At 38.9% G+C, this 27920-nt stretch overlaps 1 protein-coding gene across 1 annotated transcript in view; it reads right to left on the bottom strand.

The window, feature by feature from the left end:
* Nkain3 (sodium/potassium transporting ATPase interacting 3) overlaps positions 1-27920 on the bottom strand; it is a 358162-nt gene that overhangs the window by 139504 nt on the left and 190738 nt on the right. The window lies entirely within an intron of this gene.

The following is a 27920-nucleotide window of genomic DNA, read 5'->3' as shown; positions in this document are numbered from 1 at the left end:
TAGTGAAGCAAACTGTGGTGTTGCCTTACCAAGGGACACTCTAGCCTAGAAATAAAAAGGAAAATTTGTCTATTCAAGCATGAGGGTGAAGCCACAGGGACTTATACTGAGTGATCTGCAAGATTTATTGTTGCCTGGAACACAGGAGAAGGTCAATGTCTGGATAATTTCCTAGAACTATAACTAATTCACGTTTTCCAGTATCAAAAAGGTTAATTTACAAAGTAAGTCTAAATTAACAGTAGTGTGTAATGATCTGCATATGCAGCTTGCAAGTGATCAGTGAATGCACACATATTGGTGTACACACACACACACACACACACACACACACACACACACACACACAGAGCCAAGAATATTGAAAACTTTATCAACCCATAAGTCAGCAAAAGAGAAAACAAAACAAGCACCTGTCTATACATCACATATACTAGGGAATAATCAGCTATCAAATGCATAGGAACATATTTATTTCACACATTAGAAGAGATATACAGCTTAACATTTTATAAATGAGAAAACAAAAGCCCATGACTTATAGTTACTCTCAAAGCAAATACAATCCAGAGTGCTGACTGAAATGCAGTCCCTCTCTCATTATCATGCTGTCATGCTATAAATATTTTTTTTCTATCCTAGAAATGATCTCCTCCTACAAATACATCCCATTAGACCTGCTGGCATGTCTTGACGACTCTTCAAGTTGTAAAAGAATTGGAATGTGCATGAAAGCTGAATTACGTTTTTCTTTACAGTTAAAGCTCTTCTTGTATTTCATAGGTCATTTACTTTTCACTTTTCCCATTTTTCAATTTCTCAACATGTGGTAGGGAACCTACCCTGAATCTAAAATTTATGAGGATGATTGCTCAAGCAAGCAGCTGCATCCAGAACTTTCAGCCTTCTGGAATAGAGTGACCTTCCCAGCTCAGGGGCACATCAGGGCAGCTGCTGGTGTGAGCCTGAAGTCAGACTTTCAACTTGGACCTGGCAAGGAATACTATAGTCAATTATACGACTATTAAGTAATTGCCAATGTCTCTATATACTAATAGTATCTTTTTTTCCCCTCATAAAAGTAAGCAGAGCTAAAACTAAATTTCATCGCCTCTATGGGCAATTAGACTAGACTTGGAATTAGAAGATCTAGTTTTCATTGTACGGATGTCATTTTTTTTTTTAAAGCTGTGTGACCAAGACTACGTTACTTGCTGCCCTGGTCTTCTCTCTCCTTATCTGTATAATCTATAGCAATTAAAACTGTTCCCTGAGTTGTTGGAATCAATAGGATAAATCTATGAAAGCCCCTGGCTTGTGGTGAGAATGCAATATACTTATCAAACAGCTTTGAATTATGTTGCAAAGTATGGGTTCGGTAGTAGAATTACTCTAATTACCTCTAATATTGTTTCCTGGTGTGGACTGCATAGTGACCATTGTTGCTTGACAAAATTCCAGCATTTCAACATTGCAGACCACACTTCTCCAGCACTGTTTTACTTTCATTTTTAATGATTCTCAATATTAATGCCTTTTCCTTTGGGAAACTTTGTGTATACTTCAGTAAAGGACAAAAATGTGTACTATGGTAGCCTCTCTAAACAAAATATTCTTTGGAAAAGAATCCCTACCACTGTGGAACCAGTAATTGTGCCCTCCTAATTAGCCCAAGAAAAGGAAAGTTAGAGATTTCCTAGACACACCTGATCCCAAGGATGAAATGTCTACAATTCAGTGCCGGAGCCTGAGGGCATTAAGGGCAAGAGTTTAGTTAATAAATACAGAGAAATTAGAATGGTGCAGCACAATTGCAAAAGAATAAGGCATCAGGACCTTCCCTTTTGGGAATCTTATGAGGGGAACAGGCCCATGTAGTAAGACTAGGAAATTGTAGTGTTGTCTGTTCCCCATAAGTCCCTTTCCTGATGTCAGGCATTTGGATAAGGGTTTCCATTCGCATTGAAAGTTCCTGCTTGATAAAGCAGTCGCATTTCTTATCTCTAACAAGAGAAACTTACAACTGGTGCCTATTGTCAAGGTGAATGCTGGATTCCTCAAACCCTGATCTCTAGTCCGACCTCAGCTCACATGCCCCTTGTCTCCCATTTAATCTTATGTGCAACTACAGAGTATAAGAATATAAAAGTTGTAGTCATCCTGATTCACCCTCTGGTTGTGTTCATCTCCTTCTCATTACTCCTCCCACCCCAGCCTCCCATGGTCTGACTACACATTCTCTTTGGGAAGCAGGTCTCTGGCAGTGTTTCCTTGGGAAATATTAGGTCACATATTTTTCTCACACATTTGTGCTCCTGTGAGTACATAAGGTAGCAGCATAGTTAGAAGTTGGTAATATGAAACAACATCTATAGACATAAGATGATGTTCTGAAGGAAGCTACTGTCAACCTAGAAGAGCCACTAAGATAGGCTACCATGAAATAAAACAGAATGAAAGCCTTCAAGATCAATAAAGAACTACTAAAGAGTTCATCAGATTTTAGTGAGAGATCTCCTAATTCATAGGCTTCCAGATGGGATGCTGAAATCAGAGACAGAGGAACAAACAAGTGTGGGTGAACCCCAGGAACCAAGAATTCAGAAGCCTTGTAACACACTACAGTGGGCAGTTGTCTTTAAAATGTTGGTTACCCAATCAGAAGTTAGCTTGTGGCGCTATGCTTTACGGCTCTGGGTGTGCTTTATGAACAAGTGCACAGCAATGATGTGCAGAGCATAGCAATCATCCTGGGGGGGCCTATGGGCCATAACAACCAGTTGACCAATCAACACAGGGCAGGGTCTCCAAGCCTGGAGGCACACCAATCCTGAGCCTGTGAGTACCTCTAGACACTCCCCATAGGCAGCTCTCTATGCTGTGGCTTTGCAGCGTCTTTCCTAGCCATCTGCCATGGTGGGTGGATGAAAGGCCCAAGCTAACATGGGGTTAGCTCATTAAACAACTACAATAAAGCCTCTTGCTGTTTGCAAAAATAAAATAAAATAAAATAAAATGTTGGTTACTTAAGGGATTTGAATGTGAAATGTGTATGTGAAACATGTGTATGTGTTTCACACTTGGGGACACTGTTTTGGAAGTTTGAGAAATCTTTAAGATTTGGAGCCTTGCTATAAGAAGTGTGTCACTGGTCAGTGTTGAGGTTGGGTGGGCAGTATTATAGATCTGTCCACTTTCTAAGGACTCCAAGCTTCCTACAGTAAATGCACTGTGACTTTTTGTGTTGCTTTCCTGCATATATGCCTTCCCCGAAGTGATATACTGTGATATCTTGAAACTGGGAATCAAAATCAATTGTTATTCCCCTGAATTTCTTCTCACCACATATTTGGTCAAATAAAGCAGAAAACTAGTAATACAGGAATCAAGTTGTGTTCATTACAAATGAAGTGAACTGAAAAATTAGGTAAAATCAACACAAATAAGACAGTGGTGATTGGAATTACAGTTATGGTATTACTATCATGCTCAAAAGGAGATAAAAGTATAAATTGAATTTAGAGTTTTAAAATCAAATTATTATGCAGAAGTTAAGACTAATTACTGAGAGGACAGAAATAGACTAACTATTCTTCAACTGACAGAAGAGAACTAAGGACAGTAAAACAAATCATCCAATCTCAGAGAATGTAGGAAAGAAGAAAGCAAGAAAAAGGCATGGGAAATAAACAGAGAGGAACTTTTAAAAATCTATACAGATTATAATCAATTAATAAGACAACATGAGAGGAAGGGCATGCATGGGCTCTAGGATAACAGCTGCCAGTAAAATGACAAAGCATTCTCATTTGTTCAGTTTGTACATAGATACCTAATGCAAGAGCCAGGTATGCTGGGGCATGCCTTTAGTCCCTTGTAGAAAAACTGAGTTCAACATATACAAAAGAATAGCACAGGCACACAGCTCAGCTTGATTGTAGGATGAGTTTCAAAAGTGTTCCTACCAGAATCCAAGAGCTAAAATTTTCATTGCCTGGTGACCACTGTGATGTCAAAACACAATACACGTTTGTGAGAATTCTGCTGAAGACAGCTCCTGTGTCACTACTGACATAAAAACGGGAGAGCATGACACATAGAATTTCACAGTCTGTTTCGGGTGATGATGTTAATAAACAACCATGTTCCTTGCTTATATATTTTCTATATTGTAGCTTTTAGTGTTGTTTTAGAGTGTGCTTCTTTCTACTTACAAGAAATGTAAGAGAAAAGGCTAGGGGCTCTGGCAAGGGTTTCTAGAGGAATGCATTGTCTGATGGGGATGTTCTTTTGTGTATATGTTTCTCTTATTGGTTGATAAATAAAACACTGTTTGTTTAATAGAGGCAGGAAGATAGGTGGGACTAGGAGACGAGGAAAATTCTGGGAAAGGTAGGCAGAGCGGTGTCTCAAGTAGACTCCAAGTAGAGACTGGGAAGATAGGATTTGCCAGGTGTTCTCCAGTAAGATAAGACTGTGTAGAAATATATAGATTAGTAGTTATGGGTTAATAATTAAGAGAGAGCTAGCTTGTAAGAAGCCCTAGCCATCATCCAATAGTTTAATAATTAATATGTCTTTGTGTGCTTATTTGGGGCTGAGAATGGTGGCAGGGCCTGGATGGACAAGAAACCTCTGCAACAATTGCCCTCAAAAATGGAAACTTCCTGACTCCATTGCTATTGAAGGCCTTTCAGGGAGAAGGAGGAAGTTGGTGATGATGATAAGTACAGGCCTAGCTTAATGACCATTTCTTTTTTGTAGCATTTACTAAAGATATTTTAAGGAAAAAGCAAGTCATTTAAAAATTTGAAGAACACAAAAATACTAATAGAGTAATTATATAAAGTATATTTGTGTACAACTGTCCAATGTTCTATCTTTTAAGATGTTAGTGGGAAAAGCAAACAGTCAGCAACATTAAAACATTAAGTAAAATTTAACACATTATTTTAAAAAAATTTATTTTAAGAATGTGCATGTCTGAATATTGGGGGTGTGCATATGATTGTAGGTACTGACAGAAACCAGAGCTGGAGTTATAGGTGGTTCTGAGGTACCTGATCTTGGTGATAGGAATTGACCTTCAGTCCTTCATAGGTGCAGAAAACACTGTTAAACACCAAGCTATCTCTCCAGTTCCTTAGATTACTATTGAAGAAAGAATTAAAAAAAATAAATTTGCTGCAGGATAAGTGTACAGTGTTTTAACCTCTGTAATCAGGATGCGGCAATGGCCCTGTGCTACAAATCCCCAACTCCCACTCCTGGATTCCACACAACTTCTTCCAGGCATGTCAGCTCCATTAATGGTCATGGTTTTACATGGGTATATCATTAAAAGCAAACAGACAAATCCTTTAGCCTGACTTTTACTGTGCTATTTTTTTATGTAGACAGGGTTAAAACCATAGTGCTGCAGTTGCCTATACCATGGGGATTTGAAAGAAAATGGCCCCCAAAGGGAGTGGCACTATTAGGAGGTATGGCTTTATTGGAGGAAGTGTGTCACTGTAGGGACAGGCTTTGAGGATTCCTGTATTCAGAATACCAGGCAGTGACCGAGTTGGCTTCCAGTTGCCTGAAAGATCTAGGACTCTCAGCTACTATTCCAGAACCACATCTGCCTGATTGCTGCCATGGTCCCCGCTGTAATGATAATGGACTGAACCTTTGGCAATGTAAGTGAGCTCCCTCAATTAAATGTGTTCCTTGTCAATGCTACTGTGGTCATGGTGTCTTTTCCCAGCAATAAAAACCCTAACCAAGACTATCATGGTGTGCAGATAATCTTGGACTGACAGACCGTGTGTGTAGTCTACGTATGCAAAAGGTTTTCACATCCTGGTTATTGTGTGACTATGAAGTTCACACAAGAAGAACATCATCTAAGGGGGCAGTTCTCAGAATGGATTCTGCTTGTTGAGAATCAGGGACTTGTGTACTTTAGGGAAGTTCTAGGTATGATTTTGGACAGGGTAATCAATATGCATTCTGCTAAATACCCACTCTGTGTTCCATGAATCTTGACCATTCCCAGGCACTCATCCCAGTGTAACCCTTTGTGGCGGCTTAAATAAGCCCATAGGGAGTGGCATTATTAGGGGGTGTGGCCTTGTTGGAGGAAATGTGTCACTAGGGGTTGGGCTTTGAAGGCTCGGAAGCTCAAGCATGGCCACTGTGTCACTGTCACTTCTTGCTGCCTGTGGATCCAGATGTAGAATTCTCAGCTCTACCGCTGCAGCACCATGTCTGCCTGCATGCTGCCATGCTCCATTCCATGATGACAATCCTCTGACTAAACCTCTGAACTGTAAACCAGCCCCAATTACATGTTTTCCTTTAAAAGAGTTGCCCATGGTCATTATGTCTCTTCACAGCAATAAAACCCTAACTAAGACACCCTAGCTTCATAGAATGCAGATAACTGGGAATAAGGAAGACATTTGTTTGACTTTTAGTTTTTAGACAGGGTCCCACTATGTAGCTCAGGGTGGTCTTCAACTCCCAATCTTCCTCTCTGTCTCCTCAGCATAGAGATTTCAAGTGTGTGTACCACCATGCATAGATATTGTTTCATTATTTACTCTTAGGAAGAAAGGACAGCTGTAAACTCACCATAGTAAGTCAATAATTGAGGAAATCCCCCAAAGTTGCAGACTATGTCATGATTGATACTGCAATTTTCAGTTCCATTTAATGGGGTTTCTTTCTTCGAGGAATAGATGTGATATTAAAGTGGAATTCAGTTACAGCGTGTAAATGGTGAGGGGATAGGCTTCATTTTCAGTTTCCCTTCATAGTCTCAGTCACTGCACCTGTCAGAGAACCTCACGGGAATTCTCTTGTCTGTGTAGCTACTGGCAGAATCTGCTCTTGGCATAGAAAACATCATAATTAAGAGCTGAAGACACAACATAGTTTGTTAAGTGTTTGCCTCGCAAACTCATTTGACCTCTAGATCTGCACAAGAAAACATGTCATTATGTTACATACATTTAACCCCAGTGTTGGTGGGGACTGGGGAGGCCGGCAGAGCAGGCAGATCCCTGGGACTCACTGATCATGCAACCTAGGCTATTTGGTGAGTTCCAGGCCACCAAGAAACCGTTTCAAACAGAGAAAGGTGTATGGCACTTGAAGAACAACACACAGGGTTATATTCTGATCCCTATAGGCACTTATGAAAACACTCCACATACTCAGCTGGACATACATGAATAGACACATATACATTTACATATATATACATACATAATTATACAGTTATATATGAACTATAACCAGTTTAAGTAAGCTAAATGCCCCATGCATTAGTTACCTTTACTGCAACAAAATTATCTGTGATGAATCAATATAAGTGATGGAATATGGACCTTAAAGCAATTTAAGTTGTTGAGTGTGACAGTAAATGCTTGTAAACTCAAGAAGTTGAGGCAGGAGGATAATGAGTCTAAGACCAATTTGAGCAATGATAGCCTGATGTATATAGAAAGACTCATTGCCAGAAAAGTTGTTTTTCTCATTGGAGAGGAAAGATTTATTGTGATTCATAGATTGAGAGGTTTCTCCCCATGGTTGGCTAGCCAGCTTACTTTAACCATGATTAGGCAGTGTATCATGACATGGGTGTAAGGTAGAGGAGCTGCTCACTTCATGGCAGCCAGAAAGGAGATAGAATAGTAGCAGAGGGTAGGGACAGGGTTCCAATGTGTTCTTCAAGGTCATTTCCCACAGCAGTCTTTCATCAGGCCATTCCTCCTTAAAGCTTCTACCACTGCCCAGTAGCACCACAAGCTAGGGGAAAAACATTTAGCATGTGAGCCCTTGAGAGAGGGTTGTAATTCAAAATACACCATGACATTTTCCTTTGGAAACCACTCATCTGTCTATATTTCTCTTCTTCTCAAGATATTCATACGCCTCCCCCACCCCCAGAGTTCACACATAAACTCATGTGGTACTGGAAGGTACTCTGCATGCTACCAGAGGAGAAAGGCAAACATCAACCCAGCTACAAGTCCTTCACTCTGTAATGGTTACCTACCTGCATGCTACACTGGTACATCAGTGGCACAAATATTGGGGCAATAACACACCACTCTGATTAGATTTAAGGTCCACTCCATGAGCTAGAACCTATGCCTGACCCTGCTTTGGTTAAGAACTGTGTAGATAGGTGGTAGACCAGATACTATTGCTCTATTAAATGAACACAGCAATATAATGAATCCCAGTGACATTCTCTTTTACCCATACATCACTCTCTCAGTGAACCATCATCAGAGAAACCTCCTTCTGCAGTACACAGAAACTAACGCCGAGACCTACAACTGAACAAGGTGCAGAGAGTGAGATACCATGGAACACTCAGTTCTCAATGGGATATCTTCACCAAACCGTTATCTACAGGGCTCAAAGAAGTATGTGGAAGAGGAGGCAGGAAAATTGTAAGAGCCTGTGAGGATGGAAGACACCAAGGAAACAGTGCCTTCCAGACACAACAGGGCTGACACACATATGAACTCTCAGATACTGTAGCAGCATGCACAGAGCCTGCACAGGCCCAAGCCAGAGGGGGTCCCAGCACAGGGAGGGAAGGTCGACGCAAACTGCCACTCTAACCTAGAAATTATCTCCAATCAACAACTGCTCATAATGGAAAATTTAGTTTTCTCCAATGGAACCTCACCAAGAATACAAATCACACTTAAGGGAGGCCCCGTGCCCAGCAGCAGATGGCCAACACAAAACAAACTCACTGGTACTTTTGGAGAGGTTGTGTTTCATAATGCTTTGTTTGGGCACATTAACCCTATTTGTCTTTTTAAGTTTATTATGATTTCCTTATCTATTGTGTTTTTATGGTATGTGTGCATGTGTGTTTGTGTGTGTGTGTGCATTTTTCTGTAATGTTTTTCCTTACTTTTTAAAAATTTGTTTTTCTGTTTGTTTCTATTCTTATTTGTTTATTGGCCTGTTTGCTTTCTAATGAGAGAAAGAAAAGGGATGGATACGGGTGGGTGTGGAGATGGGGAGGATCTGGAAGGAAGTGAGGGAGAGAAAACTGTAATCAGAATATACTGTGTGAAAAAATATTTCAATACAATATTTTCAACAAAAACAAAAGTAAAAGAATTGAAGAGGGAAGAAAATAAGTTTGCAAAGCCTTTCAAAACAAAATCTCTTGTTGACCAGTCTTTGAGTTCTAAGTCCTCAGCTCAAGGGACACTTTACTGGGTTTATGAGCAGCTGCAGGTAGAGTGGGCAGGGGAGGGAGCAACTTCAGGATGTAGGACTGTTCTGTTAGTACAGGGATGATACTGATTTCTATTTTCATATAGGGGCCATTTATTTATTAATAGCATTGATAAGTGACAGTTGAATGGGGCTTTCTTGTGTTTACACACCACGCTAGATATATAAAAGTGTTTTTCTGTGATATTTGTCTCATGCTTCATTTGATGTTTATTAGAGCCAGACAAGAACCCACTTCATTGTGGGGTTATCTATTGCTAGACAAGACACCTTACTTTTTTGTTTGTTTGTTCTAAGAGAAATGACATGTTATGTGAACCAAGACTCCTATGAGTGGCAATAGGAAAACAGATGACAAGATGGTAAAAAGGGACAGATGATGCCAGCGCCAGGACTCACAGGCTCACTGGGGAGCTTTAGGCTTTATGAGAATCCTTTTGTATTAAAAGTCAAAGAGCATATATTAAAGCACATCTAATTCAAGTGATTAGAAAAGCAATGACTATCAATTATGGCTTATATTTTCTGGAGGACTTAATCAATAATAGCTGGCATCATGCTGTTACATTTAATCAGTCGTTTCCCATCTCAGGCTTATATTCCAGCACCAGTATTAATGCAGAAATGTCAGGTTTGATGAAGTCAGTGATATTCTGGGTAATGATAATAGGAATATATTCTTTAGATGTTCTTATAGCTACAAACAAGATGTTATTGACTTGGTCTTCTTATACATCTAGTACCAGCTCAGGTGTTCCCATCAACCCTTCCTGGCTGGGGGTGGCAGTAGCCTACAGTGCTTGTCTGCAACATCCTCATCTCAAGAATTGGCACCCCCACCACTCACAGCTGTTTTATTCCTACAGTCACAGATGATTTTTCTCCTGGCTGGTATCAAAGCCAGAGAGGCAGCCAGTTTAAACTGGCTGAGTCTTTCAGCTAGGTACCAAAAAAAAAAAAAAAAAAAAAAAAAAGAGCTGTGTGGAAGTGATCCATTTTACCAGAACTGTAAAACATGCCTGTAGTTCTCAGCTGCCTGAGAAAGCTAAGGCCAGGCTTATAACCCAGAAATGGTCTGGGGGTGTTGTGTGTATGGAGAATATAACTGACAAGGCAGCATTGCCATGGTGAAGGGGAGGAGAGTGTGTGTCATTTCCACTTAAAAAATTCAGCAAAGTCCAATCCTCATTCTTGCAGTTCTAGGAAAGCTGTTTCAGTTTGCCCAACAAACATCTTTGTCCAAGAGTGCAACTGTTCTTATAGGCAAATGTATCCCCTTGACAAACTCATTCGAAAATGTCGAAATCAAAGGGAAATTAAGAATCCTGAGACCGAATTTTAAGTATCTGAAATTGAATACTTGAGTTTTTTTGTCCTACAAAAATGACAGTTTCATATGGCTAAACCCAACACAGCAGTCATTCCTCATCTTTGCATCAATATGCATTTGTTCTGCTTTCTACAAATTTTTTAAATATGCAGAGAACAAGCCCACACCTAGTTTCTGTGTACACCAGTGCCTGTACAGATACCACACACACACACACAGCAGAGTTCAGGGAGAATGACTATTTTCCTTTTATAGCTCTGAGAATCTCGATCTTCAAACTCAAAGTAACCACTGAGCTTCCTCTTTAAGCATTAGCAGGAATATTTAAGTACTATTTACACACATGCACTTAGAGACAACTGCACACAGATACATGCACATACAGAGACTATACACCCACCCCACCCCCATAACACACCCCCACACAAATACATACAAACACACATCATCTACACACAGATACATGCAATACAGACACACCACAGACACAGACACACACACACACACACACACACACACACAGAGAGAGAGAGAGAGAGAGAGAGAGAGAGAGAGAGAGAGAGAGAGAGAGAGAGCGAGAGAGAGCTCACCAGGCATTCACTGTTCACTGACTATCTGGACTCACCATCATGCAATATAGCCAGAGAAACAAATGCAATATTAATGGCTACATCTGAGGAATTCTAATATCATTTTTAAATGCTGGGATAGTCATATTCATTTGTTGAATTTCCCTTTGTTCTGTTTTTGCAAAGGACATTTGAATTTGTCATGTTTAATTAGATATTTCTCAGCCTGACACCTGAGATTTCTTTCTCCACCTTTTTCTTCTTGTTTTTAATTATTTTCTTTATTTTTATTAATAGTTGCTTCAGTCCTTTTATTTTTTCCTGTTCTTATTATTAGCTGCCTAAATCTTCTGTGGTGCAAACAAGGATGGAAAATAACCTGCAAAACCATGCATGATATATTTTTAGTATTTGCTCTTGTACACACACAGCATGCTGAATCGGAATATACTTACTACTTGAGTGACAGCATTCCGTTCAAAGAAAGAACTGGTTTATTCGCTCAGCCAGAGTGAAGGATGAACCTTATGCAGTATGCACAGATGCAAAATCATCTCAGGGAAAACGCTTCTTTTCCTGCCTTCCTTGTTCTCTTCTTGTGTTGGTTCATTCTACTTCTCACTCAAGATTATGTTTGCTAATCTGTGGTTTCCAAATTACTGTGCTTCAGGTCACAGCAGAGAGCAGCTGTGGGCACCATCGCTCACCAGCCGAAGTGTGTGTTCCTCATTTATGGCCCTCAGGAGCATGTCTCATATAGCTGTATTCAGTCTGGGTGCATGTGCCAGCCCAGCCAAGCCTTTGACAAATTAAGAAGCAACCAAGTCACCATGTTTTCATACTCCACTGACACCATGCACGTTCCAGAAGTTTCTCAAAGGCTAAAAGCTTATGCTGCTTTCTTTCATTTGGCAATAAATATGTATGGGATTACCAGTCCATTGTAAATGGGCTAACCAAATGCATTCTAATGCAAAACTGCTGGCTGCTTATCTAGGTGTTTGACAAAAATGCAATTACAAGACCAATTCTTTTTCTGTGCCCTTTTGTTATTACTCCCTGGATCACTAGTGATGGACTCTGTAGGTTTTTCATTTTTTTTCTTCCAATTTTGCTAAATAATTGAACATGCCTCCTAATCCAGTAATTGTATAGTGAAGCAGAGCCTGGCCAGTCTGGGAGCAAGTGGCAATCCCTGAGGAGCACAGGGACGGGCAGGACTTAACTTGAAAAATGACACCAGCTGTCCCTCCCCAAGTTACAAAAGTGGACAGTGACTTGAAAATGTTGTCTTAGGTGGGACAAGAATGATTTAGTACTACAGTGTAAAGTACAATTGTTCTCAACCACTTATCCACCTCAAGTATAAATATTTATTCACAGCTGCAAGTTTTAATTGTGACTTTCATATCTCTAGCATGAACTTGCCTGGGTTTTTAGAGGACATCACTGTCTATTCCTTGCATATACATTTGCAGGGAGTAAGAGTCTTTGCTGAGTTTGAAGACTCTTGAGTTCAGCTCTCTTATCTTTTTGGGGGCTGGCAATGTGGAGAAAGAAATGGGAGAGACAGCCTGCCTGCAGGGAACACTGTCTGTTTCTGATCTCAACACTCAGCCCCATCAGGGACACTGAGTTGTCCACTTGGGAGAATATTGAAGTTGGGAGGCAGGGATCTGAAAGGCAATAAAGATGCCTGTGCAAAGTCCTGCTTTTCCATGGCATTCTGAGGAAGATGGTTCATAATTCCATTTTCATTTCTTCGAGTCCTTTGTCATTTTTACAGTCTTGTTTTTCTGTTAAAAACACAGAAAGTAGATGCATTGTCTCTCAAAAACTTCCTAAAAGGGTGACACTGTCTTTATTCATGGAGATACTGTTCTCAACAGAAACAAAAGCAGAGAATGACTGGATTTAGGAATATTAACCAATCTTACATTCCAGGGATACAGCTGCTTGCTCAAATGATATATTTTTTTTCATAAAAGTATAATTAAGATGTAATTTATATCATATATAATTTATCTATTTAAACTTTGAGGATACAGTTCACCACGGCATGGAAGGCACAATGGCAAGCAGCATGAGGTGGGTAGTCACATATCAGGTCAACAGACAGAGAAGAATGCTCATTTTGCCTTTTTTCCTTAATTCAGGGTCCTGGCCCAAAGATTGGTGACAGCTTCATTTAGGGTGGGTCTTCTCAGCTCTATTAACCCAGTTTAGAAACTCCTTCACAATCATACCCAGACATTTGTTTCCATGATGATTGGAAATCTCTTTGTTTATAAAATTGACAGTAATTCAGGGTTCTGCACAGGCACAGATACTCTAAAATTAACTGAGTTTTGCTTTAATGTAGAAAGCTTTCCTATATTTCATAAACTCATACCATTTTTAGAATGTGTGAGTATTCTAATACAGGAGAAGAAACCAACTGTGTAAAAGCTTTTTTTTTCTTTTTTTTTACATTCTTTTTACTCATTGTGTCTCACATGTCTATGTTTCCTAGACGTTAGGTAAGGTCAGGCTTACAGTGGAAATTTACTCATTCTAGAATGCATCAGTCTCATCTGCATGTGTTCTCCAATATCAAGTAAAGACTGACTACAGTAAACTTTCTCATTTTCTTTACAACCATAGAGTTTATCTAGCGTTCTCTCACCTTGACAGTGACAGGCCTTGCAGGAGAAGTTTCCTGTGTTCTTCAGTGATAAGGCTTCTCACTTGTACAAGTTCTTTCATGTTCGGTGTGGTTTGCACTAGGAAGCTTTCCAATATTCTTTACGTCCATAGGGCTTCTCACTGTATAAATTCTCTGTCACACTGTGAGGTGAGGTGACTTCCAGGACAAAGTTTTCTTGCATTTTTACAATGATAGGCTTTCGTCTTGGTTGGAACCCACTGGTGTTGCCTAAGGGATGACTTAAAGGAGACAATTTTCTTGCATTCTTTCCATTCATAACACTTATTACAGGTATGAGATTTGTCCACTGGTATGCTGTAACTTCTGGAAAAATATTTCCACCTATGTTTTAAATTCATAGGGGTTTGTATGTCAATTGCTTTCTTGTTGAGCCTTGAGTTTTCAAGCATCTCTTCATTTGATGTATTGCTGTTGGTAATGTCCATTTATCAGAAATGTCTCTTGATTTTTTGGGGGTCTACTCTTGATTGAGGAACTCAGTTTCTAAACATCTGAAAGGTGCTGAGTTAGGGCTTTTGTTACACACCAGATTCCAAATGCTTGGTAACTTCAAAACCAATGCAGTCTTGGTAATCCAGTGTCAATTCCTGGGACCCTGGACATCTAACATCTTGTCTTCCCTATTTTTCTCCCACACTACTATGTCACAGAGTAATAAGGGTCATGGTAGAATCTCGGGGCCTCTCGACGAGAGACAGAATGTGGCAAGTGAGACAAGACAGTGGAGCCATTACTCTTTTCTATTTGATTCATGTCTGCTTTAATATTAATTGTTTCTCCCATTTGCCTGGCTCTATAGCAAGCTGCTCTTTTTCTATTTTATTTTTATCTATTTCAAAAATTATGTTTTTGTTCATGTATATGTACATGTGCTCTTTTGTCTGTATGTGTATCATGTGTATGCAATGCCAGCCAGTGGTCAGAAGAGGGTGCTGTATCTCCTGGAACCGGAGTTATTAGTAGTTGTGAGCCATCTAATGTGAGTGCTGGAAACTGCACCCGGGCCCCTGAGAAGAGCAGCAAGTGCTCTTAACCCACCGAGTCATCTCTCTAGCTAGTCTTCTTCTCTAGTCTCTTAAGGTGAACATTTATATTATTTATTTGGAAGCTTTCTTTTCTAATGTCTCACTGTGATGACCATAAACTTCCCTCATAACTATTGGCTGTGCTCTATAAATTTTGGTATACTGTGGTTTTGCTTCCACTCAGTTAAATCTTCTTATGGTGGGATACCATACCCGAGACACTTCTAATCAGTACATCAAGACTTTCCTTGCACTCTGTTTAATGGTCCCTTGGGTGGGAGGATGTTCTGTGGGCTCTGAGGCAGTATCTGTATTTTTCTGCTGGGAGAGTGCCACGTGTGATCACTCAAGTCACTGTATCATTGCTGTTGTGCATTTATTATCAGTGCCTCAGTCTGCTTTGCAGATATCATAACTGGGTAACTGAACAAACCACAGAATTTTTTCCTCATACTTCTGGACTCTAGAGTCTAGGATTATGGCATCCCGTAGTCAGTTGCTTCTAGGGGTCCTTGTCTGGTGTGCATGCTGTGCTAACTTACTGTGGTTTCCTGTAGTACACAGAGATAGCTAATTCTCTGGTTATAGCATTCTTACAAAAACATTCATGAGGGTAGAGTCATGACTTACTTGCTACACACATACCTCCTCTTTTAATATCTCTCCTTGTTTTTAGGATAACAAAATGTGAGTGAGTATTGGGCCAAAAAGTTCTACAGAACTCTATTCATTCGTTTGATAAATTATTTTGAGTGAATTATTAAAATATCCAACTATATATATATAAATTTATAAAAAAGTATTTTGATCATATTCTTTCCCTTCAGCCAATTCCTTTCAGATTCTACACACCTCCATGCCTACCCAACTTCATACTTTCATGAAGTGTTGGATTTCATGTTTTGAGGACTCTTTGTTTAGGTTCATGTCCCATTTTAAAGTCTGGGATATTTGTTTTCTTGATGTCCAATTGTTTGCGTTCCTTATATATTCTAGATACTATCTATCAGATGAAAAATTGATAACAATCTTTTCTCACTCTGTAGGCTGCCACTTTGCTGAAATGATGGTGTCCTTTTCTGTACAGAAGCTTTTCAGCTTCCTGAGAAATTGTTGGTCTTAATGCCTACACTATCAAGGTCCCGTCCACAAAGTCCTTTGCTGTGGAATATTTCCTTAACTAGGCAAAGACATATGTGTCACATTTGTTTCTGCTGAATTTGTTTAATGACGTAAAGGCTTTGCCTGCCTAAAGAAATTGATTGGTCTAATGGAAAGCAGAACAGTGACTAGTTGTGCAATAGAGGGATAGGTGGGGCCGTCAGGCAGGCAGAAAGAATACGTAGGGAGAATCTAGGCTCAAGAAATAGGAGAGAAAAGAGAATGAGGGTGAAAAACCTGGAACCAGCCAGTCAGGCAGTTGCCCATCAGTCAGATATGGAAGAAGCAGGAAAGTAGGACATACAGGATAAAAGGTGAAAAGCCTGAGGCGAAATTCAGATGAAGAAAAACAGATTAAATTATGAAAGGTAGTGGGAGAATGTAGATGGAGTTTCTGTCCCACCTGGTTCCACAGCCACTTAGCACCAAATAAGCACACAGAGACTTATATTTATATTAATTATAACCTGTTTGGCTGATGGCTTAGGCTGCTTACTGGCTAGCTCTCTCTTAATTATTAATCTATTTCTATTAAGCTGTGTATCTACACATGGTCTTGGCTTACTGGAGAATGCCCAGACCTGTTACTCCTTCAGCAGCTACATGGCATCTCCCTCATAGCTCACTCTCTGCCTCCTCTCCTCATCTTGTAACCCCACCTATACTTCCTGCCTGGATACTAGCCAATCAGTGTTTTATTCATCAGCCAATAAGAGAAACATGAACAGAAGGACATCCCCTATCAGGAGAAGCATAAGATAAGGCCAAGCATTCATAATAATAAGTCACTGAATCTGTGCCATGATTTGGGGTCTGGTGGTCTGACAAAGTCTGCTACATTTAGCATTCCAATGTGGGGCCTGAATTTTCACACAGTGCCCCAGAAAGCTGAAAACAACTAATAAAAGCAAACAAAAATGGATACAGCTCCTTTAAGAGGTTCTGCTGAACAGGGAGCACCTGAGTAATTGGTGGTAAAATGGTAAAACACCATCTTCCATAATGTGGGTACTAGCTTCCTAGAGCTGGGGCAGTTAAATGAAGCTCCTGGTTAAAGCTTAAAGGGGCTTAATGATGGGCTCTCACAGACCCCAGGAGGGGGCGGAGCCAGCTGCCAGGGCCAAGCAGAGGTAGTTTAGAAAATTAAGGTTTGACTCATGTAGTCAGAATAGTCTAGAGACACTCTGTAATGACAGGCCCAGACAGAAACAATCTCTAAACAGGCTACAGTATGTTTAAAAATGTGCACAGGCTTAATAAAGAAAAGAAAATGGGTATAGTCGTAGGAAAAATAAATAGCTTGTAAATCATAAAGTAAGGCATTTAAAGAGAGAGTAAACTAATACAAAGGGAAAGCTAGGTAAAGATATGTTTCCTAACCTTTTGAGTCTTTGTTTTTCCTTTGATTCTCTCCTGTTGAACACCTATTTTTATGTCTCCTTTTCCTTATCCAGTGCACCCTCTTCTTGTTTTGAGACAGTTCCATACAGTCCAGGCTGTCTCTCCTGTTTACTATGTAGTTGGTGCCTATTCGCCTGGCTTACTATTTTTGTTGTTCTATCCATATTCTTTTGTTAATTTCAAGTGGCATTTTAAATTTGTTTCTTTTGGATTATTTTAAAGATACAATATGTATTTTAATTTTACAGGGTCTAACTGCTCTTCAAGCTAACATATTCTTAATTCTGAAACACTGTGGAAGTTTTGCTGTTTCTTCTTTTGTCTGATGTGATGCATTCCAATATGCTCCAAGACTAACAACACATGCGTATGAATATTGCTTCTTTTACAACCTTATATCTTTTAAGTAAATTAGGAAAAGAGAAAAGATACATTGATAGAGCCTTTTACATTTTTTCAAGTATTTACCACTCTCGAACTCTTAATTTTTCCTTTGAATTCAACTTATTATCTGATGTCAATTACTTATAGCATAAAAAATTCCATCAGTATTTTCCATATGACAGGTGCAGTAGCAGCAAATTTTTCAGTCTTTGTTTATCTTGGAATAACATTACTTCATCTTTAGTTTTCATCTCTGTATTGTTGGACAGCAAATTGTTGGTTGCCTACTTTCCTTCTTTTCTTTTTCTTTCTTGTTTTGTTTTTTCGAGGCAGCATTTCTCTGTGCAGCTTTGGAGGGTGTCCTGGAACTGGCTTTTGTAGACCAGGCTGGCCTCGAACTCACAAAGATCCACCCGCCTCTGCCTTCCAAGTTCTAGGATTAAAGATGTGTGCCACCACTGCTCCACTTTGTTTCTTTTTTAATGAACCTCGAACAACTTAACTGATTCAGATGGAAAGTCCTCTGCTAATTTTATTTTGATTTCCTGAGTCTAGTGTTTTGGTTTTCTTTTGTTACTTGTAATTTTTATCCTTTGATTTTCAACCATTTGGCTATGGCATAGTGTAGATATGACTTTCTGCCACTCATCTTTCTTGAAGCATAAAAGTTCCTTGGGTCTAAGGATCATATTATCATTGTACTTAATATGTTGAGGCTCATTCATTCTATAAAAAGGTTTTGACCACTTTGTTCCCTCACCATGATTATGCTTATTTTGGGGTGACTCACATGGTCGCTCTCCTACTTTTTCATGATTTTTCAAATGTGTGCAATATTGGATAATTTATTTATTTATTTATTTTTCTTCTGCTTGGTAATTCTTTCTTCTGCCATTATAATCCAATTATTAAACCTGTTCAGTGGATTTCTCATTTTAGTCATTGAAAACTTTTGATTCTAATATATATATGAGATTTCCTGTCACTAAGACATTGTCATGTTTTCTTTTCATTACCTAAACTAAAGAATTTTCTTCAATGTTGAATACATTTATAGTTGATGATCTGAATTATTCTGCTCAATACAACATTTGAGCTTGCATAAAGAAAACTGGATAACTGCTAGGGACCTAGTCTAGTGTTCTATTTAGCAGGGCCATTTAACCAAGATACTTAACTTACTCTCTGCAAATGATTCTTTGTATGAATCATGAAGTGATTAAGAATTTAGGAAAAGTATTTCCTTGTTCTTCTGTACTTTCGGAATTTTCTTGCACAGGCTTGTAGTTATCTGCTAGCAGAGAACTTGTGTCTCCTCAGTGAGTGTGCCATTGCACACTTATGGCCTTCCTGTTCTATACAATGTAAAATAATCATGGGAGGGACATCATGCCAGTTTGTCGTATGAATTAATATGATAGGATGGACATTCTCATATTTGCAATTGGTTAAAACCAATTGTAGTTGTTATTCATTCTCCAGGGAGAGGGTTGCACTTTGCAAAAACATTCATTACTATTAGAAAGACTAAGTTATTGAAGGTCACTTTAGGATCACTAAACTAATAGGAAGAATTGACTGGGGCCTATAGTTCATATTTAGTCTGTGGTTGAAGACTTGAAGGAATGCTTGGGAAAGTTTTCAGAGTATGGCTTAATCTGTCACCTATTTAGAGGAATTGTGTAAACACTTCATGGTCCAGGGTGGTCTAGTGACCACAGAATCTTAGTAGCATCTGGTTTGATGCTATGAAGAAGTTCTTGGAGCTTGGAGAGAGGGGCACATAGGGACTGGTGCGTTATTGTATTGTAGATGGAAGGAAGGAGCCAATGACCTCCTAAAGTAGTGCTGAGACTGGTTGGAAGCCCCATCTTTATACAATTTCCTTAAATCATCTTAGAGTCCCTAGACCGTTTGATCACAATTCTAGAAAAAAGAAATAACTTATCAGCTCACTGTAATTTTTTTCATATTTGAACTATCTGGGTTGAATAAATAGAATTAACTAAATAATTTGGCATTGTGTAGCTAGAACTTTTATTTGTGACTTCTGATTATAATTGTAATAATTGTGGGGTTTGAAGGGTAATGTAATGTTTTTGCATCTGTTAATATTTTGAAATAAACTCATCACTCTACAGTTTACTCCTTCTTAAGTTGTATGTCTGAATAACTGGAGGCACAATTCTGTGCCCACAGATCCCATATATTCTAATTAGGACCTGGACTGAACTGAACTTCTATTATATAAATTTTTATTAAAAAATTCTTTTGTAATAAGTTGTTTTCTCTAGTTTAGAAAAAGTATTGTCAGTTTACTAAAATGTAAATCCTATTGATTAATCATGTGTTTAAATTTGAAACAGAGAAATAAAAACAATAGTAATTTGTGGCCCAATGCATTTCTAATTTCAGAATGTGTTTTTGGTCACTTTCTGAAATGAAAATAATCTTAATTAAGTCTTCCTTTGGTGCTGATGCCCATACACTACAAGGAAGAATCCTTGAATATGTGAATTTGTTAAATACTCAAATGGTAGTCTTTCTGCTTTATTGTGGAGAGGGAGGAGGAATGAGCAAAGGAGCCAAGATGGTGCTGCAGAAACCCACAGAAACAGTTGACCTGACCTAGTGAGAGCATGGAGACCCTAGTCATAAAGCTGTGAAAACAGCATTGGACCGAACAAAGCCATCTGAATGTGGTGCCAGCTAGGAGGCCAAGACAGTCTATGGGACATCAAACAGTGGAGCCAGTCTTTAACTCTAGAGCACAAATGAACATTGGGAGCTCATTCCCAATGGAGGGATACTATTGCAGCCTAGGCCCTCCTCCAAATGATATGACAGACTTTGAAGGTGCCTGGTGGAGGGCCTCACTATCCCTCGGGAGGAGTTGGGAGATGGGTTGGGGGGGTTGGGGAACATGGGAGGATTTGAGGGCAAGGGAATGGGGGATGGATATGTAAATATGAGTAGTACTTAAAGAATTTTAATAAAAAATTTGCGAGAAATTTGAGTTCTGCTTAATCATAAGTGTCAGACTCCTTAAACATTTATAATATATGAAAGAACTCATCTGCTGCATTCAATTTCACTTGTGTGAATTTGTAAATAAAAAATAAATTAATGTTCTTGTTTTTTGTCAAGGGTACTCATAATAAGGAAGAAATTGCTAGTCATAATCACTATCACTAACATAGTCTATCTCAACCTCCCGATGTTGGCACAGGCTCTGTGTGTCAAAAGTTGGCTCAGAACTTCCATAGCCTTTCAATTCCTGTTCTTTAGCCAGCCAGAGGTCAATGACATTTCCCATGAAATAACTCCAGGCAAGTCATGGAGGCATCTCTTTCACATGTCTATAATGCACTATTCTCTCTAAGGCATGCCTATCTGGAATAGAGAGAACTCCTTCAGTCTCCAACAGAAGTCTGTGCTTTGTGTCGTACTAGACAACTTTCGAGTAATAAGTCAGAAGAACTGGGCTGGACTGCATGAGAAGTAGGTTCTCTGTGAGACACAGGAGGCAGAACTAGGGTCGGTAGAGTGAAGTTCCAAAGTGATTGATTGCAGAACAACAGAGAAAATATCATTTTAACACTTAGAGGAATCAATAGTAGATGGGTCTGACTAGAGGATGAACAAGCATGTGTTTAATCAGAGATTGCATCAACATTTATCAGGGATGTCCTAGACTATCCCTGTCCAAAAGAAATATGAAATAGGCTGCATAGATGACTGTAAATTGTCTTATAGCAACATTAAGAGATTAAAAAAAGAGTATGTGAAACTAATTTTAATGAGAGATTAAATTTAAACACAGCACATCCAAATTACTTTTGTTCTGATATATAATTAATCAACAGATAAATGACCAGGGAGATAGCTTACCTTTCTCCATTTGCATTGTTTTCAAAATATGCTGTTATATCTACAGCATGGATCGAGCGGCACCTGCTGTGCTCTATCTGCCCCAGAGCAACATGCAGGTGATGTTGTAGATGGCTGTGCATGGCATTCTTGAGATGTGAGAAAATTGGACTAGATTACTCTGCAAGGCAGAGTGTGAGGCCATGGGTTCAATCCTCAGCAACACACACACACACACACACACACACACACACACCAAAGCAAAACAACCCCTCTTCCCCCAAACCCTATGTTCCTAAGTAAATATAAGATAAACACTCAAAACTTAGGAGACTGTAGACATTCAAAATATCTATGAGGAAGTGGTCTTAGTAAGAGGAACTATCCACCAAAGTAATGTAAGGAAGAAAGAGCATTAATTGACACTTGTGCAGGAAAAGGCCAGAGACAGTGCTGGTTTGGGCATGCCTGGATCATCTCTGCCTGCCTGCTGCTGTCTCTGTGTGTCCCTCATTTTCAGACTGATTTTCCTCCTGGGTAGGTGTTACCCACAAGATAAACAGCATCTACAATGAAATAACTCAATAAGCTTGAAAATCAAAGTAGAACTTTTATTTCCCAACAGAAGAGCCTTCCAGGGTCCTAGCAGTACAACTTAGATCCAGAGTTTTAACATTTCAAGGAAACCCTGAGTGAAAGAAGGTTATATTCTGAGTGAATAGAATTGAGGAGACAGAATTCCCAGAGTATTAATCTGTGGTCAGATCAACATCTTGTACAAGTTATTCATATTCCTTTTTCACTTACAATTTCAAAGATCACCTCTCAAACTATAGCCCTCATTTCATCATTTGGTTTAGAGAAATAGAAACTAGGACGTCTTTCTGCCATAATGGTCAAAGAGGATTAAATGTAAATTATATCCCACTGGGAGCCAATTGTTATCTGTGTGACCTTGGACAATCTGCACAGCAATTTCTTGCCTTAGTTTCCTTATTTAGGAAAGGAGACTACTAGTAAAATTGATACTAAGATTAAATAAGTGGAAAATTTCTTAGAATAATGCACATGCATAATTGCTGCATAATCATGTTTTTATTTCTCTATTATGCGATAGCCAATAATGACCATGTCAACATGGTTTATATCTGATATATGGAGTCACTAGATGCACCTGGATCAATCTAGGCCAAAATAAAATCTTAGCCATTTTTTTGTTGCTGAAAACTACTTCAGAAATAAAGAAAACAATGGGAACCCTATTCTTTATTGCAAAGTAGTATTGGAATAATTAAAACATCCATTTTGAACTTATGTGAAAATTTAATTACAATTTCCAATTATATTTTAAAATAATATTGAAATAAACTTACTTCAATGCTAATAATAATTCTATAGAAATAAGTCCTGCACCAAAATAGAATGTAAAATATTGAATTTAATATAACGGATAAAACTATTTTGCTTAAATGGCACAAATATGTGATTATATATTGACAGTTTATGGTTAGTACATATTTAAATGAGTGTGATTTAAACTTTATGTTTATTCTGTTAAATTTAGTAGAAAATAGAATGATCTGCAACTGCAACTATAAGACATATCTGGAGATTAGTACAATTAAGTTCTAATATAAAAGGTACTGAAGTATTTTTATTTTAATTTTTTATCTAGACAGGGTTTCTCTGTGTATCCCTGGGAGGCTGTTCTGGAACTTTCTCTACACCAGGCTGGCATTGAACTCAGAGATCCACCTTCCTCTGCTTTGCAAGTGAGTTCTAAGATTAAAGATGTGTATCACTATGCCCAGCTAAGGTATTCAGTTTTAAATAACTCATCCTTTCCTATATATAGAACCTATGTAAAGACAAAGTTTTACTCTACTTTGCCATGTTTACCCAAGATAAGAAAGAGCAATCAAAGCACACTTTTAGATTAGAGGCAGGCACATTCTGCCCAGGCAGGTCCTCTCATTAATCTGAAAGATGCTGATGCTGGAGAAAGTGCAAGGAGGTAAAGAGGCATCCTGGAGTCAGAGACAGAAGCTACACCCTTGTTCTCTGTTCTCTTTACTTGTCCTTTACAAACTTGAAGCAGACATATTTCATGTGCTAGTGTTTCTCTTACTACTTTATATCTAGGACAAAATATGTGACAGAAGCAACTTAGGGGAGTAAAGATTTGTTTTGATTCATGGTTGCAGAGGACATATTGCCCATGGGTCTTTGGTATCCTGCATCTGAGCAAGACATCTTGGAGAGCAGTTAACTTCATGGCTGGTCAGGAAGCAGAAAGTAACAAGAAGGGGTCAGGGATATATTATCCCTAAGGACTCACCCCCAGTTACTTCATTCATCACAGTTTCCTGAACTTTAAAACAGTGTCACTAATTGCTGGTGCCCAAGTGTCCTAAATATAGATTTAAGACAGGGTGCCAGGTAGGAAGCATGTGCACATGAACAGACACACACACACACACACACACACACACACACACACACACACACACAATTTCCAAAACTTTACTTAAAAGAATTATCTACTATTTTTGATTTCCATCACATGATTCATTTTATGGAAGGGAATAGTTTGGTGAACATTATTTTTCTGTTTGGAATATATGTGGGACACAAAAAAATCTCATATGGGCATTTTGACTCACATGAAAGTGCCAAATATACACAATTTACAAACTGATTCTTTTTTATTTAATTTTTTTCTTTTTACATACCAACCCTAGTTCCCTTTCCCTTCCCTTTTCCTGCCCCCCTCCTCCCCTCCTCACTCCCTATCCACTTCTCAGAGGGGGTAAGGCCTTCCTTGGGAGTCAACAAAGTCTGGGATACCAAGTTAAGGCAGGACCAAGCCCTTCCTCCCTGAATCAAGCCTGAGCAAGGTATCCAACCACAGGGAATGGATTACAAAAAGCCAGTTCATGCACCTGAGATAGGTCCTGGTGCCACTGCCAAGGGCCCACCCAGAAGATCAAGTCACATAACTGTCACCCACATTCAGAGGGCCTCGTCTGATCCCATACAGGTTCCCTAGCTGTCTGTCCATAGTTGTGAGCTCCCACTATCTCAGGATCAGCTGTCTCTATGGTTTTCACCATCATGCTCTTGACCCCCCCTTGTTCATATGATTCCCTCCTCCCTCTCTTTAACTGAATTTCAGGAGTGGCTGTGGGTCACTGCATCTGTTTCCATCAGTTACTGGATGTAGGCTCTGTGATGACAATTAGGGTAGCCACGAATCTTATTAAGGGGAAGGTTGATACAGAGACCCTCTCCACTATTGTTAGGAGTCTTGGCTGGAGTCATTATTGTGGATTCCAGAGAAAGTTTCTCTAATACCAGGTTTCTCCCTAACCCTATAATGGCTCCCTCTATCAAGATATCTCTTTCAATTGTCTCCACCTCTGTCCCTCCCTTAACTCAGTTTTCTTGGTCTCTCATGTTCCCATCCCCACCCCCTCCTCCCACTTCCTCCCAGTTTACCTGGGAGAGCTTAACTATTTTTCCTTCCTGGGGCACTCTAAGTGTCTCCTGCTTAGGGTGCCCCCTTTTACTGACTCTTTAAACCTTAATGTCTTTTCAAAACATGCACGGATGCAAACATACATATATTAGTGTTTGTTGTATCTATTAGCAAAGCATCCTCAGTGGGTATAATCATAAAGATAGAACAGAACCAAGTAGGATGTCCTCTCCCCAACCAATGTCATTGGCCACAGTTTTGTCCTGGTTTTGTCATAAATACATATATTGGAGATAATAAGGCCTGTTTTATGTGAAACTGAAGGTTGTGCATGATACCACATCACAGGAAAATGCCAGACATATTGAATATGTTCAGTAAATGAGAATGGAGATTCTTGTTACAATTACTGACTTGAAAACCCTTTAGAGACAAACCTTATAATACAACTCCCTGTTTATTTGGATTAATTTAGCTCATTAATTAAAAGCTGTTGTGTATTCCAAGATTTTAATTTGTCATGTTGCTATGTCTGTAGGACTTACTGTTTATCTTTGCAGATAAGAAATAATTATGCATTGCAAATATTTTCTTGAATTTTACATAAATCAATTTTCAATAGATGCTATTTACATTAATCAGTTTCTTATTAGTGATTTTGTCTTGGTCAGATGTGAGTGGCTGATGTTGCAGCAATTGCTTTAAGCCATTACAAAATGACAATTGATTTTGATCCAATGGAATGGTGGGATTATACAACCAGAGAAGATAACCTTTCTATTTCTAGAAATACTCCTTTAAATTTAGACTGAATATAGACTTATTTTTGGTATGGCTCACAACATTTCTCAATATCCAAAACTAATTTTCAAAGAAACTTGTTTTTTACATTTTTTAAGATGAAGAAAAGCTACAAGTAAATAAATATCCTAGCTCCTCTCATCTCAGTAGCTACCAACATCCTTTACTCTTTAATTCAAACCCAAACCTAAGTTGCTTCCTCATGTGTCCCTTCCCTTCATGCATTATTTCCTTTCTTTCTATGTGGAGGAGCCATTTCTTTTTATACAGCTACCACCAAGCCATTTTTCTCTCTTCTGCACTGTTTTCTTCTACTTTTTCCCCTCTTCCATCCATTCTCTGAAATTTTCAAAGTTCCTTTCTTAAACACAAATGGTGCTTCCCTCACGAGTGTAGTCTTCTAGAGTCCAATTCAAGTTCTGTGCCTCTTCTCCCTCCCACCTCCTCCCCCTTCTCCTCTTCTAATTTTGGCTTTCTGAAACAGGTTCACCCTCTGCATTCTTGCCCTCCTCATCTTTGAACACACTCAAAGTCCCAGCTCAACTTCCTCAGGGCCAAGATGACAGGGTTGCATTCTAATATGCAGGCTCTCTACCTTCATCTTCAGGTCTGTTTCTCTGGCTTCATTTTTGATCACTCTTTACTGTCCCAAACCCAGCCACACAAGTGAATATATGTTTATTATGGAATATACTTAACCTTACTCATCAAATGAGTTTATTCATGTCTCAACTAGAATGTCCACTCTGACAAGCATTGACTAAACCACTTTAGTAACTTGAGCAGTCTTTTGTCAGGGTAGTTATTTGGAGGAAGTCAAGGAACAATGTTTTTCTTTTCCGTAACTTTGTTAGCATAAATCAATCAAGTTTCAGTAGAAACTCCCTCATCCATACAAATAATATTATCAAATAGCCTGGAGCCTGTCATGAAACCTGCTCTATAGAACCTATGAAGTTCCAGCAATGCATCGTTTTGACAGTCTGAAAAAACACTGTCTTAAAATGGTCTAGTAGCAAGATGGAGACATACAATAAATTAGAATGAGGCAACAGGATCCTAAATTATCTGGGATGGTCAGGCACATGCAGACAACCACATTTAAGGGTAGAAAGACCAGGTTAGCTAGACTAAGATGCTCTGTGTTCACCTATCCCTAGCCACCATAGTCACTTTTTCACAATGTAGTTCAGGTCCCTTCACATCACCTTTGCATCTTTTCAGGTAACAACTCAGTTTTGTTTACCCACGCATAAATAACTGGTGGAACACATACTGACATTTTATGTAAGTTGCAAGGTGGTAAGGTATCTCTGAATTAAAAAATAGCAAAGCAAAATTAATTGTATTTTGTATTCTATATAAAGATACATGAGAAAATAGAGAGTAAGAAATAGTAGGATGTAGCAGGTGTAACATCCTAGCAACATCTCGTTTTATACATATAGCTATGTCCCTATTCCCACATGGCTGATTTAGAGTTGTCATTGCTTCCCAGGACATGACTAGGTCTTTGTGTTAGAGACCTCCCTTTTACTCTCCTCCTCAAATTAAAGTAAATATTTACTTAGTTTTATTATGTGATCTCTCTCTCTCCCTCTCCCTCTCTTCCTTTTTTCTTCCTTTCCTTTCCTTTCTTTCATTTTTCTGAGAGAGGGTCTTATTATAGAGCCCTGGCTGGCTTGGAATTCACAGGATCTACCTGACTCTACTTTGAGTATGCCACCATGCCTGGGTTATGTGATTTTTTTAAATTGCATAAACTTAAATGAGTTATATTTAGTTTCAAATAATATGCACTCATCATTTCCCTCTTTCTGTAAAATTGTACTTGTCACTTGAATTCAGGTCTTATATTTCAATTGTTGATTTCTCTAATTAATGATCAAGGTCTTCTGATTTGGTTTCTGTTCAAAATACCTCTTCAGTTTCATCT

The sequence above is a fragment of the Cricetulus griseus genome, chromosome 2 (genome assembly GCF_003668045.3).
Source record: "Cricetulus griseus strain 17A/GY chromosome 2, alternate assembly CriGri-PICRH-1.0, whole genome shotgun sequence".
Lineage (NCBI taxonomy): Eukaryota > Metazoa > Chordata > Mammalia > Rodentia > Cricetidae > Cricetulus > Cricetulus griseus.
Note: the sequence above shows the minus strand (reverse complement) of the source record. Positions and strands in the feature narration are given on the sequence as shown.